At 57.9% G+C, this 24,417-nt stretch overlaps 1 protein-coding gene across 4 annotated transcripts in view; it reads right to left on the bottom strand.

Moving 5' to 3' along the window:
* Window positions 1-24,417, bottom strand: part of KCNJ12 (potassium inwardly rectifying channel subfamily J member 12) — a 93,533-nt gene that overhangs the window by 47,826 nt on the left and 21,290 nt on the right. Inside the window, exons 3-7 of one of the 4 annotated variants that reach the window (XR_010408583.1) lie at window positions 21,422-21,841; window positions 15,096-15,305; window positions 14,314-14,486; window positions 13,129-13,374; window positions 10,893-11,422 (exon numbers count right to left, since the gene is read on the bottom strand). The gene's annotated coding sequence lies outside the window, so the exon portion shown is untranslated. Of the gene's footprint in view, window positions 1-10,892; window positions 11,423-13,128; window positions 13,395-14,313; window positions 14,487-15,095; window positions 15,306-21,421; window positions 21,842-24,417 lie in introns of those variants that run through there. The other 3 variants (XR_010408582.1, XM_064582894.1, XM_064582893.1) reach the window with 3 other exon arrangements.

The following is a 24,417-nucleotide window of genomic DNA, read 5'->3' as shown; positions in this document are numbered from 1 at the left end:
TTCTCTCACTGGGCTCCCTCCCCATACTACTCTTCCTCCAGGGGCAGCTCAGGAGGTACCTCCTGGGGAGGCCCACCAGAGTCCCTCATCTCCTCTTTACTACCATCCCCCATTTACCTTCTTCCTGTCTGGCTGCTGTCTGAGACATCTTGTTTACTACGGGCCTCCTCCGAGGTTTGTCATTTCATGAGGACAGGGACAATGTCTCCCTGGCGTGTTCAGAGCCCAGGGCCTGGCACAGAGTGGGTGTATAGTAAAGGTCTGCAAAAGGAGAACGAAGGGACACAGGATGGAGAGACCCAGACGATCACAGGATGGCTCTCAGCAGAAGCCTTGCCTCCTCCTCCAGGCAGGTGGCCAGGGCCCTGGGCTCATCCTGCCTCTCACGGCAACCCCTGAGAAGGCGGAGAGACCAGGGCCTAGCCGGTCCAGTATCTGCATTTCTTGTGGGATGCGCAAGGCCCTGGCTGGAGGTCAAGAGGCACAGGATTGCATTCTGCCAGAGCCGTGGGAGAAGGAGAGGCCCCCGACCACTCAGGCAGTGAGCAGCAGGGCAGAGCCAGGACCTGGGAGTCCTGCCTTCAACCCAGGCTCCTCCCTCAGTGCCTTAGTCCCTAAGACATCACCGTGATAATAACAATGTTGGTGACGATGGCTGCCACTGATTATACTCTTAGCCTGGGCCACGCTGTGGGTTAAATGCCCACGTGCATGGACTTACTATGAAGGACCATGTCGTTATTACCCCATCGATGGGCAGATAGATGCCCCCACCCCCTCCAGCTGGTAGATGCAGAAATGACGCCCAGACAGGTCGGAGGAAGGCATTGCTTGGGGTGGCTGTGAGCTGCTCAGCCCGGAGGCATGCAGGCCACGGCCCGTTGGGGGGGGGGGGGCTGGGGAGGGGTGATGGTGCCTGTCAGAGAGGTCGAGGAAGTGACTCCCCTGCGCCCTCGCAGTCCCCAGGCACCCGCAGGCCCCGGGCTGACCCCGCAGCATTGATCTGAGGAAAGCAGAACTTCAGGAACCGATGGCGGCCCTGGAAACAGGACACTGAGTCCGTCCCAGCCATCAGGAAGCAGGCATTGATCCGCTCGGCCTGGCTGACTTATTCCCCTCCTGCACAGGCTCTGACGACACTCGCCCTGGCCACCCCCCCGGCCCCTCCTCCCGGCCTCCCCTGGAGCTGCAGCTGTCGGGAGGATGCGCTAATGAAGGCCAGGGAGACAGCGCCTGGACTCCGGGCCACGCTCCTCCCGCATCTGCCGGGCATCGGGCGGTTTCCGTCCTGGCGACGAGACTTTAGAGGCATCCGCGGTCCACGTCCTCCCACGGTTTGGGCCCCTCTTCTGGGAACCGTTCTCTTCGGGGAGCCACCCACCCACCCACGCCCCATACCCTCTACCACGTGCTTCTCGGAGGCTGAGACCGTCCCCGGGGCCCAAGGTGAGCCAGTGACCCAGCCCTGACTGGGAGCTTTACTGTGATTGGTTGAGGACAGACATGTGATCAACGTCAACCAATGAGAACTGGCCCTAGGACTTTGGCTGGCTAAGCTGGACAAGGAGCCCCGGTTCCCAGGGCCTCCTCGGGGCCACTTTGCCCCTGCATGGGCGAGCCACCTGAAAGGAGACCCGCCCAGAGGAAGGCAGAGCTGAGCTCTTGAGAGAAAAGATTCCAGACATGCTCCTCTGGGGCCTTTACATCCACCCCTGGACTTTTGAGTTCTGAATTGGTTTTGAAATAATCCCTTTCGTCACTTGAGAGATTTTTGAGATGGATTCTAATACTCTTCTCCATGGCCTCAAGGGGCTGCTGGTGGAGGTGGTGGGTTGAAAGACCAACAAGGCCTCCAAAATGTCCCTCGAACCTTCTGAACCTCTTTCCTCCTCTCTAACGCAGGGTGCTTGAGAGTCACCTGGCAGAACCACGTGGGGGACAAGCACGCAGGTGGAGGCACACTGTTTTCTCCCTCCCTTCCCCCAAAGGGACAGGAAGGCGGGCAAGGCCTGCAGGCCCCCGTATGACAAGAATAAAGGGCAAGAAAGGGAGGGAGGGAAGTCTCTTCAGGCTCTCAGAGTTAAAAATAGCTTCCCCCAAGGAGGCCTCCCTGCTGGGATAATCCAGCCAATTACCCGGCCCCTCCACCCTGGTGGGCACTGTCTGCCTCTTCCCTGTGCGCCGCCCCCCCCCCATTGCAGTCCCCACGTGGGGCCATTACTCCCTGCCCCCATGACCAGCCCCCTTGCCCTCAGCAAGGGAGCAGGACTTGAGCCCAGGAACTCAGTTTCCTCTTCTCTGAATTGGGCTTGACTCCGAAACCGAAAGAGATCTGTAGGGCCTGACGATGGGGAGCTCACTGGCCATGCCACACTCTCTCCCCTCGCCGCCCTGCCACAAAAGGAATCAAGAGGCAGAAGATCCTATTTATGTTAAGAAAAACTACAGATACTTCTGCATTTGCAAAGCAAAAAATCTGGTGAAACTGCTGGTGGGGTGCCCTGTGAGGAGGGGGCCTTGTTCCTCATTCACTTTCGTGTGGAGGCAAATGTCTATACCTGCTTCCCGAGTGCTCTGGACTCAGGCCCACCTGGCGGGGTCCCTGCCCCTCAGCAGGAGCTCAGCCTCCATTCTGAGGAATGAGAGTAGGTTGCACGTGTGTGACACGTGGGCTCATTGGACGACATCGGGTCTGTTTTGTTCAAATTTTGTACAGAAAGCACTTTTTTTTAAGTTAAATTATCTCATCAATGTAATAAAGCCTGACAACCCAGCCACAGGGTGGACAACATTCCTGGGGTCCTGAGGTCCTTTCCCGGGAATCAGCCGGGCCCAGATGCTCCTATTTATTTATTTATTTATTTATTTTTAAAGATTTTATTTATTTATTTGAGAGAGAGAATGAAAGAGAGAGAGCACAAGAGAGGGGAGGGTCAGAGGGAGAAGCGGACTCCCCGCTGAGCAGGGAGCCTGATGCGGGACTCGATCCTGGGACTCCAGGATCATGACCTGAGCCGAAGGCAGTAGCCTAACCAACTGAGCCACCCCAGTGCCCCAGATGCTCCTATTTAAAGAGCACCTACAACCTGGGCAGTTCTCTGGGACAGGGCGGAGAAGGGTCGTGAGACTGCATTCCTGGAGCTTCAGCTCTTGCCTCCTCCCCCTGAGCCTCAGTTTCCTCAGCTGTAGAAAGGGCATGACGCTCCCGTAATACCGTACCCAGCACCTAGGAGGTCCGCTGGTTATTCGTTGGATGAGTGATGGATGAGGTAGCTCTCTGGGGGGATAGCTCCCCGAAAGGGCCCAGCACAGCAACAGACACACAGCAGGTGCTCAGTGAAAAGACCTCCTCCCTGGACGCCCCACGCTCTGAGGCCGGGTCCTACGCCTCCTTGAGGTACCCACAACCTCCCGGGCTTCCCCATCACAGCTCTCCTGGACCCTTGTGCCTCACCAATCCTGCCTCTCCCTCAAATTGGGGGCTCCTTGAAGGCAGAGCGGGCTTCTCTCCTCTCCCTCCCCAAGCACATCCCACCTCTGGCTCCCGAGTCTCCCTCTCTATCCACATCAGCACCACTTTCCTGCCTGCAAGCGAGACCCTGACATTTCAACCACAATCTGGTGATAGATGGCCAAGTTAAGAAGATACATCCCTTTATCCTAGGAATTCCACACCTAGGAATGTATCCCTCTGATCTGCTTGCACCCGGGTACCAAGATGTATGTCCAAAGTTGCTCACCTTGCAATAGTGACAGGCTTCGTGGCATCCCCAGGGAAGGAAAACCCAACATAGCACATGAGTGTGGCAGGGCAGTGCATGGCTATGGGAAAGCAAGGACCCAGACCCCATGAGGACAAGGGTCTGGCCTGGTTGGCCACATGAGAGCACTTAGCTCCAGAAATATTTGTCGAATGAATCTAATGGGGAAAGTTCTTTAAGACAGAGTGAGAAAGCATGATGTAGAAGAGAGGGGATGGATGTAATCACCGAGATTTTTTTTTTAGTAGATACACACACACACACACACACACACATGCATGCACAGGAGTGTTTGGTAGAATGTTCTGGAAAGAGACACCAGAAACTGGCTATTGGGAGGAGACCTGGGGGTTGGGGGGGCAGGAAGGAGGTGGATCGTTCTCTGTAACTCTGTTGTATCTTTATACCATGTTCAAGGATTCCAATGTCCCTCCCCAGAGTCACTAATTTTTAAGATAGCCCAAAGCTGAGGGAAAAGGGAGACTTTCCTCTTCTGGGGCTCCCCATTGCCCTGGAAGCCTGGTCCAGAAAGCTGTCCTGAATGGCTCCCTTCAATTTTTCCATGCTGACCAATTCCTTCTTGCTCTGGACTCCCCGTGGAGCTGCCTGACCCTATCCTGTCTGTGGTGATTAATAAACACTCCATGATGACCTGAATCTCACAGAAGCTCCTCGGGGACGGCCTCACCTTGTGCCCGTGGACCGGGAGGACCTGCTGGAATGAGAGGCCTGCCTGGTTCCCCTGGAGGTGTAGAGAGTCCTGCCACCATGCCTTTGTCCACGCTGTTTCCTTGGCCCTGGGTGCCCTCCCTGCTCCCATTTTGGCCTATTTAAATCCTCACTATAGGTCTGGTGCTATTCTATGTCAAGGAATTTGGTCCTAGAGCTGGAGGAGACTCTCCCCCCTGGGCAGGCCTATCCACAGCATGGGGGCAATTAGTACTGACTGCATTTAAAATCCATTAACCTGCCTAGGGATGGGGATGATAAATATAGAACCAATTGTAAATCCAGAGAACCAAGCCTAGCCCCAGGGAATGTCCCTCCTGATCACAGAGGATTCAACAACGACCCTTCAAATGAGCCAAACATCTACGAACCCCCAAGTGTATGCCAGGCCTTCTACTGGGTGCGGGGGTGGACAGCGCAAGCTCTGGGGTCAGACAGACTTGGGTTCAAATCCTGACACCAACACTCAGGTGCTGTGTGACTTGGAGCAAACTACTTACCTTCTCTGTGCCTCAGTTTATTCCCTGCACAATGGGAACCGCACTAGTGCCTGCCTTGCAGGGCTGTGTAAGGATCAGATATGGGGAAAGTTGTCACCCCGTGTCTAGCACGGTGCCAAGCCTCCATAAAGAGCACTGATGGTCATTTGTCACCGTTATTCACTGAACTCGAATTGGTGTCGCTGCTCTTACTTGTCCTGCCAGGGAATGCAGGAGCAGATGAAATGAGGAGGAACTCCCCATTCGTGTATGTGAATGGGGGAAGTCTCACTATTTTCTCCAACCTCCAGCTGAAATGTAGTGTTTCCTGCAACTGGACATTGAGGCGGCAAACCCTGGAATCCGTAGCGCCTGCGATTTTTGCCCCCAAGGAAAGCCACAGATTTGTTCAAATCCCTCTCCCGGGCTTGCAGACCATTCCCAATATCAGAGATGCTCATCTCTGGCCTGAAAGTATGGTTGGGATTAAAGGAGCCATTCAACTTTATCATCAATGCATATTCCTAAGGAAGCACATATTTACCAAATCACAGAAGTGCTTTCTAACTATTGTGGTAAGTGGCCCCTTTGGGGTCCTGTGTGTTACTGGATGCATGGAAGACCAGAATTCGGAGGAAGGGTGCAAGGCACAGAAAAGGGCCAGAGGCCCCTAGAGGGATGACACCATCGTGGTGCTAGGCCCACCGACCCACGGCCCCCTCCTGCAGAGACCCCAGGACCCCAGCACCTGTCAGCGTCCTGTCAGCACCTGCCATGCGTCCCCACAGCAGCTCTTCCTCGCTTGGGGCCTTGCACGTCTGTGTGCATGAGCTCTGGTGTCTTACAACACTTCGGGGGGCGCAGACCAAGAAGGGGGTGTGTCAGCTCTGGGCCAGGGGTCTGAAAAGGGGTATTGTAGTTGGGGGCCCCTCCCCGTGTGCCCCTAGAGGCCGCATACATTCCCCCTGGAGCTGTGATTTCCACATCTGCCTGGAGGGTCCTGTCCCTGCCATCTGCAGGCCTCAGTCCCTCCCCAGAATCCTGGCTCAGCCTCCCACTGCCTCTGGCCAACCAAGAGGCCCCTGCGGGCCCCTGATCTCTCTGACCTCTGCAACTGTCACACAGAAGATGGGGAGGAGGTGACAGCAAGAGCTGGCTGGGAGGAGGCTGGAAGGGCAGGGCGGGGCGGGGCCAGGCTGTCCACAGCACGGGGCTCTCCCACGGGCAACGCAGGTCTTGTGGAGAAAGCGGCCATTCCTCGCATCCCCGAGCTGGTAGCTCGGCTGAACACGGGGCCCCGGCGCCCCCAGGCTCTTAAAGACCTCAGCGTGTTTCAGCTCATCCCCGGGACCGACGCACTCAAGTCCCTAGGCGTCCTCTCTACCCACATGTCCGTACCCGTTAGACCATTTTTTGCCATTTTACAGGTGAAGGAAAAAGAGTCACAGAACTTGGTCCAAGGTCACATAGCCACGAAGTGGCTGACTCTCGTAACCGCGGCGCTGTGCTCCCTTCCCCGGGGGAAAGCAGTTTCTGGGTTCAAGTTCCTCCTAGATCTCTGGCGCCTAACGGTCCACATTACAGTAAGCATGGGGGCAGGGAGGGCATTCAGGGCAGGGGGCGCCGCAAAGACAAAGGGCTGGGGGGAGGGACCAGGGGTGTGTGTGGCCAGTGGAACCGAGGTCTCTTGGAGGCCAAAGGTCAGCCTCTTTCTGCACTGGTGCAGAAGAAAAAATAACTTTTCCTACCGTTCCGGCAGCTCAAAGCCAAACCCAGCGGCCCTGGAAGGTAGTGAGCACCACATCGCAAGAGGTGTCCAAGTACCAGAACGCGTCTGTTCCTGGGTAGCAGGCCTGGGATGTCTGGGCAGGGGCTCTGGTCAGCTTGTCCTGGGTGTGTGAGGTGGGGGGGTGTGTGCCAGAGATCAGGCCCGTCCAGGCATGGCCCCGAGGTCAGTGCCCGGAGCTGGGGCACCATTGTCCCGGGATCCCTCCTGGGCCTTCGGCCTAGCCAGGGCTTAGGCACAAAATGGGTGCAGTGAGGGAAGCAAGATGGGGAATTCGGGGCTTTGTGTCAGCACATAGCTGTTGCTGGGTGAGGCAGGCGCCACCCCTCCCGCCCAGGCCCCCCATCCCAGGGCGGCCCCCTCTCAACCTCTCCCGTCTCAGGGGCTCTGAAGGTTGGACACACTGCGACCCCCCAGCATTGTTTGGGGAGGGCAGCGGGAGGCTGACAAAGGACTTTCATCATTTTGCTTTTGAAACCATTTCAGTTGACGTCAGGGTATGCTGTGCACAGGGTTTCCGCCTTGGGGAAAACTTAGACCACAGCCCGCTTCCAGATGGAAACGAGAAAGTTTCTAAAAGTGACGTCGGCCGTGCTGGCGGCTTGGTGCGGCTGTGGACGCACTTCCTGGCACGTGCCTTGGATGCACCCTCAGTAGCCCTCTTGCTTTGGAACTCGGAGCCCAGGTGTGGGGTGTCAGGTCCCAAGCTGGGTGCTGACAGAGACACTGTCTGCCAGCTGGCCCCCCACGTGCCCCTGGGCTCCTAATGCAGCTCTGGCCTGAGGCCTGGTACACGGAAGCGCCGGCTCCCTGCAGTCTCCACAGGGGCCCCGGGTGGGGGGGGCGCGGGAGAGGGAGAAGGGGGGGGCAGGGCTCAGTCACTAAGGGCCCAGGAGAGGGGCTGCTCCCCTGGGGAGAAAAACAAATGTGCCCCTTCCTCCCCCATCACAGTTTGGGGAGCCTGTTAAAACCCTCTGCTCTAAACCCTCCCATGCCTCCCGCTGAGCCACAGCCTCAAGGCCCCCCCATCACCTCTCACCTTATCTCCCATCCCTCTCCTCAGCCTCCTTGCTATTCCTCAAACACACCAGGTCCTACCCACCCCAGGGTGCTTGCACTTGCCTCTCCCTTTGCTGGAATGCTCTTCCCCCAGATCTCTGCAAGGCTCACTTTGTCACTAACCTCAGGTGTTTGTTCAAAGATCTCTTCTCAGGGATACGCTTTTCTGGGCACCTTACTTTAAATTGTACCCCCCTCTTGTCCATCCTTTCCCAGATTTACTTTTCTATCACTTCTCTTCACTTGCTAGGGTCTGTAATTTACTTATTTGTTATGTTAATTGTCTCTCCCCGAAGACAGGACTGTTTGCCAGTTTCTCGCACTGCTGTCTCCCTAGCGCATATACCGTGCCCGGGAAAATAAATCTTTGTTTGAAGAATAGAATCTCTCTAGCAAAGCTGCAAGGTAGGCATCTGCTTTCCCATTTCAAAGAGAAGGGAACTGGGGTGCCGGGGTGACTCAGCCAGTTAGGCGTCTGACTCTCGATCTCAGCTCAGATCTTGATCTCAGGGTCATGAGTTCGGGCCCCAGATTGGGCTCCGTGCTGGGCATGAAGCCTACTTAAAGAGAAGGGAACTGAGGCTCAGAGCAGTGACCCCGTAGGGACAAGGCAGACCTGGTTGGAATATCATCAACAGAAGCTACCTACCCTGCCATGTGCCAAGCACTTCACATTCATCATCTCTCTGGGGATGAGGATCCCCATCTCCCCTATCAGGCACCAAGACCCGGAGCAGTGAGGCCTGGGTCTGCAGGGCTGGCCGGACCATAGGCCTGGGGTTCATGGTGCTGGCTGGAACGGGCCCCCTTTGTCTGCAATGAGTCATGCCAGCCCGCCTCCCACCCACACCCCTGCCCCATAGCGGGGCTGCCGGGCGCCAGTGGCGTGTGGAGGACTGTGGGTGAGCTGCTCTTGTCCTCACTTCTCTGGGGCCCAACATATCTATAAACATCAGACGGGACCCAACTGATCTTCACAGAAACCTTCTCCAGAGGCCAGCCGGTGGGATCTTCAGAGATGCAACAGAGGGTTTGCCTGCTCCCAGAGGGTGCCCCCTCATGTGGTGGGAACCTCGTCCTGAACAACAAGGGTGCCCTGAAGCCTATGCTGATCTGGGTACAAATCTGGCTTCAACCTCTCCTCAGCGGTGAGGCCTTAGTAACTCATTTCATGTCCCTGAAACTCAGTTTTTCCCTCTGTTAAATGGGGACATAAATGCTCCGCTCATTTGGTGGTAACAGGAATGAAATGAGATTGATTCCATGATGCGCAGGCGGAGCACGCCGGGAGCACTCGGTACGCGCAGGGCAAGCACTCAGCCCTCAGCCACAGCAGCACAGCACTGTCGTGCCAGCCGTCCATCCCCCAGGGACTGACCCATGGCTCCATCCCTGCATCAGCTCGCTTCCCACCTGCCCACCCATCTGTCCACTGATCCACCCGCCATCCATCCATCCATCCATCCATCCCTCCATCATCCTTCCATCCATCTGCCTCCTCGTTCATCCTTCTACCCAACTGTTTCCTTTCTACACTATTTATAGCATCAACATTTTCCCTCATCTCTCATCTCCAGAGATTTTTCTAGCATCTGACCCCAACCTTCCCAGTACAAACCCTCGCGCTGCCTCCCGCTGCTGACAGAGTCAGACCCCAGCTTCCAACTTAGCTGGGTCTTCACCCTCTACACTGGACCCAGCAGAGTCCTTGGGGCTCATGTGCTGGAAGAGGAGGGCAGCTGCCCACCCTCACCCCTTCCCGCTCCTCTCCAGCAGAGCCTAGACTGGCAACATGGGAGCACAGTGCCCTGCAGGCAACCAGTGAATCACTCATTCAGTCGGGTAATATGTGTCGGGCGCCCCCCGTGTGCCAGTCACTGCCCCACCTGCAGAAACAGAGCAGTCAACAAAACAGACAGCATCCTTGCCCTTGTGCAGCTGGGGCCTAGCGCAGGAGATGGAATAAACAAGCTAAGTGAGGAATCAGAATATCAGGTGTTATGGAGAAAAATAAACCAGGGTGAAGGGGTGGGATGGGGGGGTGCAATTTTTGGTTGGGCCACAAAAGTTTCACTGAGAAAAGACCTGAGGCGGGTGAAGAAGGAGCCATGAGGATATCTGGAGAAACAGTGGTCTGGGCAGCAGCAACAGCATGTACAAAGGCCCTGAGGTAGGACTTAATTAGTGAGTTCCAGGAGAAGCCCATGTAGTTGAGCAGAGAAAGCAAAGGCAAGAGGGATGGAAGCTCATGTCAGGGGGTCATGGGGAGCCTTGAGGCCTTTGGGAGACTTTTGTCTTTCTCTCCTAGAGCGGGGGAGCCATGGAAAGGTTTTGAACAGGGAGGTGACCTGAGCCGACTTAGGTTTCAAAAGGGAGCCAGGAGAGGCCTCTGGAGCAAATAAGTGAGCCTGCCCAGCAAGCCCCATTCGCTCCTCCCCCAAGACCCTGGGGTGGCTGCTGGCTGTAATTGTGGATTAATTCTGGAAGGTGTCTGCTTCCCCAAGCTGACTGAAGGGGCTTAAGGGCAGAGCCTGTTTCTGTCCCATTGTCCCCAGCACACAACATGAGGTCTGGCGCATAGTAGGAGCTGGGGAAACATTTACTGACATCCAGAAGGGAGGGAGGGAGGAAGGGATGACGTGAACAAGAATAAATGAACATAGGAATGAATGAATAAGTGAGTGAGTGAGTGAGTAAATGAGTGAGTGAATAAATGAGGACAGAGGTTGGGGGCTCTGCTCCTCCTCTTCCTCTGCTCCTCCTCTTCCCTGACCTCTGAGGTGCCCACTGCCCACCTATGAAATGGGACAGTGCCCTCAACCCAGGGCTGCAGGCAGTGTGGCCCTTGGCAGCCTCAAGCTGTAGCCCTTGGCTTTCATGGGCCTCTGAGGACAGCACACCCTTCCTCCACCGAGTCCTGTCCTGCTCCTTTCCTGCCACTCCAGCAGCTGCCTCCAAACTCCTGATCCTGGACCAGGGAGGGATGCTGGGATCCAGGGAGCCCACTCCTGCGTCTGAGAAACTGCCGAACACACCCACACCCACACCCACACCCCTCTACTGGCCCTTCCAGCCACTCTCAGTATCCCTGATACTGATCTCAGTATCCCTGAGCCTCTGTAACGGGAGCTCAGCTCCCTGGGGGCCTCATCTTGGCTCCAGCACCAGGGGGGCAATTAGCATGGCTATTTCAGAGATGGGGAGGTGGAGGCCCCTGGGGCCCACTCCCAAGAGCCCTCAGCAATGATTCGGCCTCACAGTCCCATTTCCCACCCCATGTTCCATTCCCAGACATACTTGTGAAGGCAAAATGTCTTTTTTAATTTTCTTACAGTAAAATGGAAACAGTAGTATCTGTTTTGTGTCACTCTCCCTGACCACCTGCCCAGGGCCACTGTTGTTGGGGGCGCAGCCCCAGCGGGAGTCTGATCTCTGGCCAACCGCTTGGAAACCTTCTCTGGGCCTGTGGCGTGCTGCAGATCCTGGTTCCCAGAGCTCGAGCATTTCAGAGTCCCCACGTTTCAGTCCGATGCCCCCCATTGGATAGATGAGTTACCTGAGGCCATGGCAGGGGCTGATTTACCCAAGGATGGACCGGGCCCTGCCTGCTGGCCGGACAGACAAAACACACAGGACAGTCACTGAGGAGAAAACAGTCAAGGCACGCCTCGAAAGATGACATAAGGTTTTCAGATATGAATGGAAGGAGAGCGGGGATCCAGCCAGCAGGAATAGCAAAGGCCAAGGCCTGGAGGCAGAAACCTCCCAGGCCCAATTAGGTGTGAACCGCTGATGGGGGCACAGGGAGGGCCTGCGGAGGGCCAACAGGGCAAGTCTTGGAGGACCACCGAGGCCCGTGGAGCTGGGACTTTCTCAGGACAGCGATGGGGAGCCATGGAGGGAGGCCCAGACAAAGACAGACGTGGACCTGTCCTTCCCAGGGCGCCTGTCTTTCCCTGCCCACAACACCCCAACTCCCTGGGTTGGTACCCCTTTTTCACCTAGCAGGGACAAGGAGGGAGGGCCTGTCAGCCCCTGGATGCTCACCAAAATGTCCCCCCAAGGCCTGAAATTTCTCCATCGGTGGCCCATCAAGGGAGTGAGTGGTGGGGCAGGAGGATCTTCCTGGAACAAGCAGGCGGCCGACTCCTCACAACCAGGAGAAAGAACTTCCATCCCTCCCGCCCCCAGCATCAGCACCCCACACATCTTGCAGCTTTGCAAGTGTTTGTGGCTCTCTCCTCACACTGGCGGGCTCATTATAAAATAATTGAGCACTTGTAACAGTTTTTCTCCTCGAGGATCCCAATTAAGACATCACTTTACGCTCTTCCTCCCTTGAAGACCGTCTTCAGTTCCCCTCCCCTCGCGGGCAGGGCAGGCAGCTGGCTAAAAATACTGCACCAGGCGCTGCTCTCTCCACCGCCTTCCCACCCCTTCTCTCCCCACCGACCCCCGCCACCCACCCCGACTTGGGCCCTGAGGGGACGCAGGATCCCTTGCTGAGCCTCAGTTTCTTCATCCACGAAATGGGAAGAACAATGGCATGCATCTCATCAGGTTCCCGTGAGAAGCCAACAGAGTAATATTGTGAAGTACTTAGCACGGGACAGTCTGTGTCACAGGGGCCCCCCCCCCTTGCTTTGAGGGACACTGGGTGATGCTGCCTTTTAGCAGCTGGCTCTTTTTATGGCCGCCAAGACATCTGGGGCAGGGGTCGGGTGGCAGGAGCAGGATCATTTTGGGGGCAGCTCAGCTCAGACTGTCAAAGCTGGAGCACCCTGGGGGGGGCGGGACCTGGGGGGCCGAGGCTGCACGAGAGGGATCAGGTCCCCGAGAGCTTCCTGCCAGCTTCGAATGCCAAGATTCTCTGAGGTTCCTAATTCTAGTTCTAATTAGGAGAGTCTAATTCTAAGATTCATGAGGCTTCTAATTCCTGGTGACTCAGACTGCAAGCAGATCCGCGTCCGTCCCTCCCCTCACTGTCCCCGCCCGCCCCATGCCCGTGGCCGGGCCGGCTGGAGGGCAGTCATAGCTCACCGGGACGCGGGCCTTCCCGCCGCCCTTTGCGCCTGCACACAGCCATGGGACCCCCTGGAACGGGAGCCGGATCACGTCCCTCCCTGCTCTGGATCCTCCAACAGCTGTCCTTTGCATACCAAGAAGAATCCAAACTGCTGGGGTCCCCTTACTGCCTCCCTTTGCGTTCCCACCTCTCTCCTCCAGCCCCACTGGCTTCCTCTTCCTCCTCACAGGACCTTTGCATGTGCTGCTCCTGATGCCTAGAACATTCTTCCCGTTCCTCTCCACTTACCCGGCTCCTTCTCACCATCCAGGCCCCAGCTCCAAGGCCCCTTCCTCGGGGAGGCCCCCCCAGATCCTCAGACTCCAGCGGCCACTCCAACCTTGTCTCACGTGACGCCATGTTCTGTCTCCCCCGTGGCCCTTTCCTTCTGGGAACTGGTCCCGTTTGTTCCTTCACGCGCTCATTTTCCATCTCCTCCACTGGAATGTTTGTCTCTCTCGCGGCTGTGTCTCAGGGCCTGGCATTCACCGAGTGCTCAATCGATATTTGTTGGGGAGAGAATGAATTCTGTAATTAGGAGATTCTAAGTCTTTGCCCTCCCGCCCAAGCTCTGATGTTTTGTAAGGTCAATAGACATTTGTTGATTGACTAACTGACCTCACACCCTCCTCCTGGGTAAAAGTCACTTCATGTATGCCGGACGGGAGAAAGCAGGACAAAGCACACAGCTCCTATTTGGCAAAGGGCAGAGGGGATTTTGTGCTAAGTGGCGGGCCCAGTGGCCCACACCTCTCACCGGCCATCACCCCCTACTCAGGGGATCCAGCCGCCAACTTACACCTGCCAGGCCCTCCCTTGCCTTTGACTCCCATGGCTCTGCAAGGGCCAGCCACAATCTTGCACAGGCTGACCAGGCCTTGACCGTGAATTGGGCCTCTGAGACCCATTGGAGTTAGGTACCAGAAGCTCTGCCAGGAAGCACCAGGCAGGTTCCGAGGCTAGGGTGGGGGGCTTGGGGGGGCGGGGAGATGGAGCTAATGGCCTGCTAATGGTCTCATGGCTGGAACCTGGTGACCCCTGGTTCCCTAGGGGCTATTAACAGGGCTAATGGGGCTGAGGTGCTCCTTCCCGCAGCAGTCCCCCCCCATCCCCCCCCACCGTCCAAGGTCATCAGGGCCATTAAGTGGATAAGTGGCAGGGAGGAAAGGGAAAAGTAAGCACCCTTCCTCCACCCTGGCACTCCGACAGCTTAGGGAGCCTAGAAACCGGCTTAGAAGGTGGGGGAAGGACATCGCAGGTGGGCAGACTGAGGCCCAGTACATGAATCTGTTCCCATTCATCCCCCCTTACTTCAGCCCCCATGATCACGGTTCACCTCTCTCCTTTGGGCTGCAGAACCCCAGTCACAGACCCTCGGAAACAGCTTCCAATCCAAGGCAGAGAGAGACGGCTGGGGACAACTCATCCACTTACCCATTGGGTAGGCACAAGCTTCGTCAAGTGTCCCCAAGCTTCTAGGATCAATGGCGGGAGCAGTGAGTGGAGAGACGAGATAGGCTGGCAGGACCTTGAAGCTCGCTGAGTTTGAAGTTTGGGTTCGATCTGTCATTTGTGCTGGGAATTGGAGTCAGTTGCTAGGAAAGTCTCTGGAGACAAGAGATGAATGCAGAGACTGATGCAGGAAGTGATGAAGAAAAAAAACAGACATGTGGACAGATGGACGGAGGACTGGAGGTTAGATGTGGTGAGCAGGTGGATCAAGAGGGCTGGCTGGCTGAGTGGATGGGTGGGTGGATGGGTAGATGGGTGGGTGGGTGGTGGGTGGGTGGGTGAGTGGGCAGGTGGTTGGATGGATGCGTGGGTGAGTGGGTTCATGGGTGGGTGGCTGGCTGAGTGGATGGGTGGTTGGGTGGGTGGGTGGGTGAGTGGATTAGTGGATGGTTGGGTGGGTAGACAGATCAACAGAGAGGTGGATAGGCGAGCAGGTGGACTTGGATGGCTAGAGGCACAAGTGGATATCCACAAGTGGTGAGTGGATAATAAACAGATTAATAATCATCTTTATAGCAATGCAGTCAGAATAAAATTTTTATTATTTTTCATGGAGGAAAAAGCTGATGGAGGCAAAGGTACCCTTGGTGCTTGAAAGTCACAACGTGGCCCTAGGGAAGGCCTGATGACCGGCTTGGGGCCCTGTTTTCCCACTCTCCTCCCTCCAGCCTGGCTCAGCCTCTAGGAGGTCTTGCTTTCCCCACCTCCAGGTCCAAGCTCAGGCTGTTTCTTCTGCCAGGGATACTCCAGAACCCACACTGCCCACATCCTCCTCCTCCAGGAGGTCCTTCAGGGCTGGCTTTGGGCCTCATCTGGACTCCTGCAGGCCTTTGGTCTTGTGTTTGAGACAGTCTTCACCCAGACGTGCACCCTGGGCACCATCATCTCTCCACACGGACTGGAGCCCTAGGGACCTGAGGAAACAGCCCCGGTCACCCTGATGTTTCCCAGACCTTGACCACGTGCCAGGTCCCCCATTATGACCTCTTATAATCTGGGGGAGGAAGACATTGACACCGTCCCCACTTTCCCAATGAGGAGACTGAGGCACAGCCAGATGACCAGCTCCAGCTCAGGAAGTGGCTAGACCCTTACCCAGCATCTGGATCCCTGCTCAGAGGGAGTAGGCCTGAGGCCGTGGGGAGGAAGAGGGGCAGAGGGGAAGGCTCTTCAAGACAGAGCCCAGGGACAGTAAGAAAAGAGTAAGAGAAAGAAAAATGCAGCTTCTACAGTCACATCTGCTCTGTCCCTTCCTCACTCTGTGACATTGGAGAACTTGCTTAACCTCTCTGAGCCTCAAGTTGTTCACCTGGAGAATAATGCCCAGAGAGCCAGGGGGATCATGATTAATGGATGTCTGGGGGCTCCTGGGAACACTCATAATTGTCACCACCATGTCCCCCAGGTTGGCTTCTTGGCTCCTCCCAAACCTGGGCAGCAGAGTTGGTGGGAGGATCCAAGGTGGACCCGACTTGGTGTCAGTCTCGGCTGCAGCACTCAGGGGGCCCGCGACCTCGGGCAGGCAGAGGGACCTGCCTGGGTAGGGGCCTGGAGGCGGGACCCATTTGTAGTGAGTGTCGGGGTGGGGGTGGGGAAAGGGTCCGGGGTGGGGACTGTGGAGAGATGGGCCAGCTGGGGCCAGGGGAAGGCCTTGATTGTCATGCCAAATGGTACGGCCTTCATTCAGGGGGACGGGGAGCCATGAAGGGTGCAGGCAGGGCAGAACGCCACCAGTCCTTCGCCAAATGCAGACCCAGTGGGGTTCAGCAGGCAACTCATTGGAGGTGCTGGAGGCAAGGCAGGAAGGCAGGGGGACTGGCATTCATTCCTTCATTCCGGTGTCGAGCACCCACTGTGTGCCAGGCCCTGTCCTCGGCACTGGAGACAAAAGTCCCTGGCCTTGTGGACCTGATGCTCTAGTGCAGGAACAGACCACAACGATGGAAACGAGCAGACCTCGGGGCAATGGTTTTAGCCACGGCAAGGGCTGTGCGGAGACAGGGTGGCGGATGGACAGCAATGGCAGCCGCTCGTCTCCCTCCCGTCTGGGACTGTCTGTCCTGCACATTCCGTCTCGACAGAATCGCACGCTACATGAGCTTCTGCGTCTGGCTGGGTTTGCCTAGCATCACGTCTTCGAGATCCATCCACGTAGCAGTGTGTCTCAGGCCTTCCTTCCTTTCCGTGGCTGAGCAATAGTCCATCGTGTGGCTCGACTCCTTTGTGTAGCCACGCCTGCGCCGATGGCCATTAGGGTGGCTTACGCCTCCTGGGGACAATTACCAGCGCCGCGTGAGCGTGTGGGCCTCTGTACGCCGAGGATGCGCTTGCTGGGTCACAGAGGAACTCCATGTTTACCCGCCAAGCTCTCTCCCATAGGACGGCTGCAAGGACAGTCTGATTCATGCTTTAAACAATCTCCTGGTTGCCGTGAGAAGAGGCGGTGAGTCCGGCCACCGTGGCCCCGGGGCGGTGGGCGTGGGGCCGGGGGCAGTTACCGCTCAGGTCCCGTGCAGGTGGCCACATTTGGCAGCTAGAACCGCAGCAGAATGTTCACTGAGGGGCTGGGTGTGCGGCTGAGGAAATTCAGGAACTGCCGCTTCATGGTTTGAAAATGCCAGGAGTGGGCCCACCTCAGGGCCTTTGCTCTTACTGTTCCTTCTGCCAGGAACGCTCTTCTCCACATGGGTTCTTGTTTAATCCTTCACTTGTGGCCAGGTTGGCTCAGCTACTGACTTCTCCCAGAGGCCTTCCTGGACCACCGGATTTAACATTGCAGTCCCTGCCCGCTGCCCCCCGACCCTGACCCTGGCAGGATGGGCCCCTCTCCCCTGCCTTAGTTTTCCAAGGCGCCATTGCCAACTGATATGTATCAATCCCGACTGGAACGTCAACTCCACAGGGCAGAACCATCGTTTTGTCACCACTGAGTCCCTTGCGTGGGGACTGGCACGGAAGTCAGTGCCCAGTAAGTGCCATAGAATAGAAAAGACTGACAGGGAATGGGTTTAGGGGCCAAAAGTCAGGGAGTGGGGAACTGACAATTGTTCATTCATCCAATTCATTCATTCAACAATGTTTATTCAGCACCTCCTATGTGCCGGCCACTGTTTTGGGCACCAGGGGGTGAGCAGGTCAGACAAGGTTCTTTCCTCCTGGAGGCAACATTCTAACAGGGAAGCCCAGGGATAAGCCTGCCAGTGCATCCGTGAAAACCAGGACGACTCAGGCAGTGCTCAGGGCCCGGAGGAAAAGAAGCAGGACATAGGGTCCTGACACTAGGCACCAGCCGGGCCCTGCACCGTCACCCACACGAGCTGCGAGAACATGCTCCTTTCACAGATGGGAAGATGGATGCGTCAACGGGGGAAGCCCCTTGCTTAGAGCCTCCCAGCTTTCCGGGCAGAGCCTAGGCATCGGTGCGGACCCCTTACCCCCCAGCCTGGCCCCAGTGACCCCTCACTCTTTCCTGGTCAGTGGGAATGGTGGAGAGCATGACCTCGTCCATCAGCTGCTCCCAGGCAGGAGGGTCGATCAGCTCACACACGTGCACGGCCTGTGGGCTCCTCTCTCCAGAGGACACCCAGCTTTCTCAACAGCCCCGGCGACACCTCCTTCGATCCCTGCTGCCCAAAGAGGGTGGGCCTGCTTGCAGGCCCGCAGGGAGGATGGTTCGGGCAGGAGGCATAGCCCAGGTCCCAGGACTGGGAGGGAGGCCTAGCAGCCCCTCCCCCAGCTTGGTCTCTTGTCTGTTTGGCCCTCAGGCCACCACCTCACTATCTGAGGCTCAGTTTGCTCATCTGCAAATGTGGTGATGCGGCTGAGCTGCAGAGGGTTTGGGTCACGAGGTTGGGCAGCCCCTGAAGGGCCCAGAGTGGACTTTGGAGTCTCCTGGCCCTGGCCCCAAGCAGCCCAGTTGGAAGACTTTGGGCCAGGTCCTGGCCTCGGTGCTCACATCTGGCAAATGGGGATAATAACTTGCCCTGCCTGGGATTGCTGGGAAGGGGGGTGGTTGGAGATCGCCCTAGACCATAACACGGGTGCCTCCAGTGGGAGCGGAGGCTTGTGACGGGTCATGGGTAGGGAGGGAGCAGGTGGAGGGAGGGACCGCCATTCACAAGCGTCTAGACAGACTCCTCTTCTTCTCAGACCTCACTGGCACAAGGCTAGTTGTGACCAAAAGGCTTAGAACAGAGCTTGGCCCGGAAACATGTGATTTGTCTCCTTTGTGGTAGTGGGCTCCCCAGCGGCAAAGGTGTGCAAGCAGGAACAGCCCACTGGGGGCCCCAAAGGGGTCCAAGCACCCCATGGGGCAGGATTTGGCCCTTCCACATCCAGTCCCAGAGGTGGGTCTAGGGGATCAGACAATACCTGCAAATCCAAGAGGATGTCCACAGAAGGTGGCGGGGCCCAGGCTGTTCTAGTGACGGGATAGACACCAGGTCGCTGGCCAAGGCAGTTCCGGCACCAGGTGGGCAGGAACCAGAGAAGAGGAGGTGGGGTGGGGGCTGAGGCTTCCAGCCAGGACAGGGCAAGAAACACGAGCCTTCCCGAGCAGGGCAGGACCCTGGCACATGGAACCTGGCAGAGGGACACAGGTGCCCCGCACGGCCCTTCACACCGCTCAGTTCCCCAGCTCCACCGTAAAGAGGAAGACACAGGTTTAGAGGCTGCCCAGTGGCTACCAGGCGGCAGAGCCAAAACAAAGAGCCAACCTTGACTCCAGCTCCTACCCCTGGCTGGCGGGCTGCCTCATGACCTTCTGGAGCAGGAGGTGTGTGTGTCGGGGGGGAACAGGACCGCTCCTTTCTGCCCGCCCCCCAGCCCTGAGCGCCCGGCCAGAGGCAGGGCAGCACCAGAGCCACGTTGGTACATAGAATGAGACAGGGTGCAGGAAGCAGAGGGGGCTTTGATGGGAGGCGTGGAAGCAGGGGCATCCCCGGGGGTCCTTCCCCAAAGCCCTTTAGAGAGGGTTTCCATGGCTGGAGCAGAGAGCAAGTTGCACCCCCATTGTCCCATGCACACCCTGGGTCTCTTCCAAGGATCTGGGACTGAAGGCAGGAAGGAGCCCCCTCGGTACTCGGCATGGCCCTCGGAACCTAGCAGCTTTGGTGCTACTCACCCAAACGAAACTGGGACCTATCCTCGTAGAACAAGTTCAGAGGTCATGGAGTCCAGTCCCCGGCCTGCTCCCGCCACCGCCGAGCCAGCAGGACCACGGGGACCGGTGTAGGGCAGACCCTGCCTGCTTGCTGCCTGGGATCACACAGGTGTGCAAGTGGGGGCCTGGTGACAAGACCCCCCTGATGTGGCCCCAAGCCCTGGGGCCACCTCACCCTCCCTGCTGGCCATCCACTCAGCTCTAGCCGCACCGGAATCCTGGAGCACCCCGACGAGACCCAGCTCCCAGATCAACGAGCCATGTCAGAGATGCTGCCATCTCACGAAGACCCTGCCCGGAGAGAGCTCACCGTGGAGCCCCACAGCTCGAGCCTCTGAGACGCGGGGATGGGATGCGCCCAGGCCTCGCGCACCGTCAGCACCCAGCCACCCTGGGAGGCTGGGGGAACCCTGCTTTGGGAAGCCAACCGGCCCCAGCCGTACGGCGGCCCTACGGACTTGTGCTGCTCTGCCCCTCATTTCTGCCCACGCGGTGGGCTCCACGTGGCACCGCATTGGTCTCCTGCTTTCTCCGGCGTCCCTCACCCCCAGGCGTGGCGGCTGCGGTGCCCTGGTCTGGGGGCAGGAGCCCTCGGGGGCTTGTCCACCGCTCCGGCTCATCGCTGAGACCCCGTGGAGTTGTGCTGTGGATTAGTACGTGCTCCTTCCCTTTGCCTTCTCCCGACCCCGAGGGTGCCATGCCCTGGGACTCCGGGTGGCCTTCCCCTCTGAACCTGGGCCTCCTGCTGGGTCCTCCGAGGGAGCTCTGCCAGGATCCCTGAGGTTCTGGGATTTCGGGGCCCCTCCCCATCCCTGCGGGGGTCCGCACTGTGCTGATTATGGTGAGCCGAGAGGGAGGGGGAGGCAGTTCTCAGGCCCAGCAGTGCCCTGGGGCTGCCCCCCGCCGTGGCCCTAGTGGCTGACAAGGGTCTGGCACAGACGAGGCCATCGGGGTGCTTGTGGAGTAAATGAGGGCTGGCACAGGAGTTGGGCTCACTGGGGGCCCAGAAGCCCATTTCCCTGAAGCAGGTTGGCAGCTGCAAAGAGGCTGGGAGGACTGATGACAGATGAAAAGAGGCCCAGCTTTGACTTGCTCTCCATTCACCCCTACCTGGTGCCCACGGTCCTCCACGCCCCTTCTGTCAGATGGGAAGAATAATCTTCCCCACCTCCTCAGTGTGGGAGTCTGATAGAGGCCTTGCCCCTCTCTGAACTTCAGTTGACCCAAATGCCCACCCAGAATGGACCTGTGGCTTCTGGGCTGTCATTCGGAGCCTGGACAAGGGCCCCCCAACCCAGGCAGGGAGAGGGGCCTGGATGATGGGGGAGGCGAGGCCAAGCCCAAGCCCAAAATAGCCTGGGATGGCAGGATGATGGAGGCGGTGCCGGGCCGGGTGGCAGGAGCCGGTAATTGATGGCTCTGCGCGGGCCATGAATAAAACATCAGGCTCCGCTCCATTCTGGGTTCATTATTTGCTAAGGGGGACAGGCCTCATTTCTTAGGGTCACCCCTGCTGGCCTCCTCCCTGGGTCCTCCTTTCTCCCTCTCCTGCCTTGGCTCCCCAGTGCCCCGAGGACAAACTGAGGCTCTCCATGAGATGGCCTATCTTTATCCCCCACCGCCGCCGCTGCCACCAACGACCCTCACGGCCCCCGGCGCCCCCCTCCCCCCGGCGGCCACCCCTCCCGGCCTGCGCCTGCGCCCTTTCACGGCCTGGGCGCCTTTCCCGGGCTTTCCTGCCCAAGGAATCCTTCACACACCGTCATGCCCTGCTACAGTAAATCTTTCACCAAGTCTTGTCTGTCCTTGACATGTGCCCTGGACATGCGGGACCCTTACCCACCGCCAGCGTGGACAGTGCTGTCCTACCTGTGTGAAATGCAAGCAACCTGGAGGTGCCATTTCGATCAGAGTGGCAAAGACCTCAGCGTGGCACAGGGCCATGGGAGCAGATTTATCCTGGCTAGACGGCCGCCATGGAGGGCCGTTTAGGCAAGCTTGCCGAAATCACTGGCCCCGGGCCCACTAAAGACTCAGGAGCTCACGGGTCTCCTCCCACGTGTGTGAAGCAACACCCGAGCAAGGCTGCTTACAACGGGCTCTTTGCAAGAGCGCAGGGCCAGACACGGGGATGCCCAGCTCGGGCCACTGATAGCCTCGGTATCAGCCACATTCGACCAGAGAATGTGAGAGAGCAGAGAAGAACGAGGTGGCTTGATTGTTCCTGACGTGAGACACGTCTAAGATCGATCGCGAGGTACAGAGCAGCGCTCACATGGGCTACAATTCCTGTAAAAAATAAGACCGCCAGAAAGATTTCATATCAATGCTGTGTGTGTGGAAGACTCCGGAAAGGTACACAAGAAATCCAGTGGTTGCCTCGAGAGAGGAGAAGTGAGAGGCTGGGGGACAGAGAAGGGCAGGTGACGTCCACGCTACACCCTAATGCCCTGTGCACCGTGTGTTCAGGACAAATTCCACATAAACATGACACCTGCGGACCCATTGACCGGGACGTTTACGACCGTGCCCGCAGCCTCTGGAAGTAATCGGGACACGCCGAAGTTCTCAGGGCTGCGGCAGCCGCATTGTTGTCATGGCTGAGCGGTGCGAAGGGCCCGAGGCCCAGCGGGAAGGGCCGGTGTCCCGCACACGGCGGGCAGAGCGCGGAGGGCACCCTGCAGCCGGCGATCGGGCAGGCAAACGGCAGGTGGCACACGGGAATAATAACGCGTGTTTAACACAAGCAGAAATATCTGGAGGGCGACGTCCGGACAGTAGCGAGGCTTATTCCAGGTTTTTGGCCTCTTCTCTTTGCTTTCTCCTTGTTTTTGAGACCGTATAATGCTGGTGGAGTAAAGGGACCTGCCCTAGGCTCCCTGCTCCGCCCAGGCTGAGGCAGGGACCCCATGCACACCTGAGCTTACCCTGCCACAACCTGGGTTTCCTGGGCGTGTGCTGAGCAATAACTATGAGCTGTCCTGCGTGTGCCCCCCATGCGTGTCCTCCCTGCTGGCTCCCCCAGAACAAGGCCAAATCTGATCATCGCTACCCCTGCCACGGGGCTGGGCATCAAGCAAGAACACAGCTCAGGACAACTACCAGCCCATCCTTCCGGCTGCCATCTCTGGAGCCTGCCTGGGAGTTGGACTCCCAGTTGACTACTCCCATTAGCTGCCCCCTCTCTGGGTGCAGAGACAGGGGGATCCCCTCCAGCCCCCACAGCAACTGAACTGGCTCCCTGACCCAGGCTGACAATGACCCATCATGCTTCCTAGCCTCACCGAGACCCACACTGAGAAATCCAGGAGGGAAAGAACCCGCGCTCATGAGGAGCTTTGAATGGCTAGTCACCCCCACACACTGCACTGTACCCCCTCCTTCCACAGGCAGGGCCCCACCCGGCGCCCTCTGAGGCCTGGGCCCAGCATGAGCCAGCAGGGCCTCATGGGCTGGACATCCCACCTGCTGCTTGCTTACTGCCATGTGACCTGGGACCAGGGCTGCTGTGACCACGGGCAGAACGGGCACTTTCCGTTTGAGCCCCAGATCCCGAGCTTCTGGGGAGAGAAGAGAAATGGGAAGGAGCCAGGGCCTAGGAGGCATCTGGGGACCGTTCGCAGTGAAGGCAGCTTCTCTGTGACCATGGTCAAGTGGCTCAGTTTCTCCAAGTAGACTTTCTCCGAGTGTGTAACAGGACCCCACGAGCTCACCAGGCCTTTTTGAGATCCCTGGAGCTGCCTGTGTGAGAAGACCCTGCCAGATTCAACCAAGGGCCGAGATGCACAGTCGAGGCCAGAAAACAGGCCCTCTGAGCATCCCCACACACCTGGCCCTGAGAACAGGCTGGGTTTAAGGAATAAGTCAGGCCTGAGAGGTACAAAGTTCTGAGTCTATAGGAACAAGAATGAAAAGGAGTCCTGAGTCTGAGGCCCGGGGGCCCTCACGTCTGTTACGGAGGCTGGGGGTGGGGGGGGAGGGGGCAGAAGGTCAAGGTAGGCCCTGGTGTCTCGATCAGTCCTGTCTGACCCTGACACTGGAGGGTCAGGGGTCTCCCACCCAGCCTCCTTTGTTGCTAGGGGAGCACACGCTCCTATCCCAGACACTGGGCCCCCAGATGTCTGCTGGGGCTGTGGAAAAGGGAGCCCCCTCTTCTTAGGCAGGATGCGCCTTGCAGACAAGAAGTGGACTCACTCCTCAGTACTCACGAGTGCCTGCCAGGGCCCCTGGGTCAGGCACTGCGGTGAGCAAGGGGCCCGGTCCCTGCCACTTGGCACTGGGTAGGGATGCAGGTGTGTGATCACATTTGGTGATCAGAACACCAGCTGGAAAGCCCCTGAATGGGAGCCCCTAAAGCACCCTGCAGGGTTGGGAGGGCCTCCCTGAGGAGGTGACAGATAGCAGAAATCCGAAGCCTGAGTCGCAGTTGGGAGAGGGGTGTTCCAAGCTGGGGGGAGAGCAAGGGCAAAAGCCTGTTGCTGGAAAGAGCTCGGGGTGTTCAAGGAGGAGAGAAGGGTACGGTGGAGTAAGGGGGAGGGAGTTCGGGCTGGGTGGTGGCAGAGGTCTGTGGGAGAAGGGCCCTTCCTCTCTGGAACAGGGACGAACCCTTTCCAGCAGGTGGGTGGAAAGGCGGTGGAGCCTCAGGCCCTTGTCCCTGCCCTGTCACTATCATGCTGTGGAACCTGCTCGTGCCCATGCCTGGTCCTCAGCTGCCTGGGGCAGGGGCTGGAAGGAGGAGCTTGAGCCCATCTGGTCCCTGCTCAGTTCTCTGGCTGTCTCTGTTCCAAACCAAAGGCTCCGGCTAAACATGGGCCACATGGGGGTCTCTGCCTGTGTGTTAGGGGCCAGATGGTGGTGGGCAAATC

This window comes from Mirounga angustirostris, unplaced genomic scaffold (assembly GCF_029215605.1).
Source record: "Mirounga angustirostris isolate CCGP_5_RB_7025 unplaced genomic scaffold, mMirAng1.0.hap1 SCAF_17, whole genome shotgun sequence".
NCBI lineage: Eukaryota > Metazoa > Chordata > Mammalia > Carnivora > Phocidae > Mirounga > Mirounga angustirostris.
Note: the sequence above shows the minus strand (reverse complement) of the source record. Positions and strands in the feature narration are given on the sequence as shown.